At 34.6% G+C, this 544-nt stretch overlaps 1 protein-coding gene across 1 annotated transcript in view; it reads right to left on the bottom strand.

The window, feature by feature from the left end:
* Positions 1-544, bottom strand: part of PI4K2B (phosphatidylinositol 4-kinase type 2 beta) — a 44,125-nt gene that overhangs the window by 41,148 nt on the left and 2,433 nt on the right. The window lies entirely within an intron of this gene.

Here is a 544-nt window from a genome sequence, read left to right as displayed (position 1 = left end):
ATGCACAAAACTGACAACAGGACTGGAGTTCTGCCAAAAGAAATTTTGTAGCGAAAGCCAGGCCACAGAACTTGTTCATATTTGTACAAAGTTACACCAAAAGGCATGATTTTAATTTTATTGCTGTTTACACACTCTCAAATGTTTTTATTGAAAGCTCTGAAATTGTAAGTATTTGACAAACTTTCCACATTTTTGTATTTAAAGTTAAAATCACTATAACTTTATTAGTTTAGAAAAAAGGTTGTAGCCATTTAGCAAAGAAATTTGGGCTTGTCTGCATAAGAAGTTGTTTAGAAAAGGCTACTCTCAAACAGCACCAGATGTAGACACCTATTCCAGATTAAAGCATGCCTTGTTTCAGTTTAAACGTGGTTATCTAAAGCAGTAGAAAAGCAGTCTTTTTGTAATAGTAATTCTCATCATCGATGCATTGAGAAAAACTCTCTGAATAACTCCACATGCAAACAAGCTTTTACTCAAAAACACTCCCAGTCTTCTCATGATTTCACAGCCCACCTCCATTTCCACTAATGAGGAAACA

Source organism: Alligator sinensis, unplaced genomic scaffold, assembly GCF_000455745.1.
Source record: "Alligator sinensis unplaced genomic scaffold, ASM45574v1 scaffold745_1, whole genome shotgun sequence".
Lineage (NCBI taxonomy): Eukaryota > Metazoa > Chordata > Crocodylia > Alligatoridae > Alligator > Alligator sinensis.
Note: the sequence above shows the minus strand (reverse complement) of the source record. Positions and strands in the feature narration are given on the sequence as shown.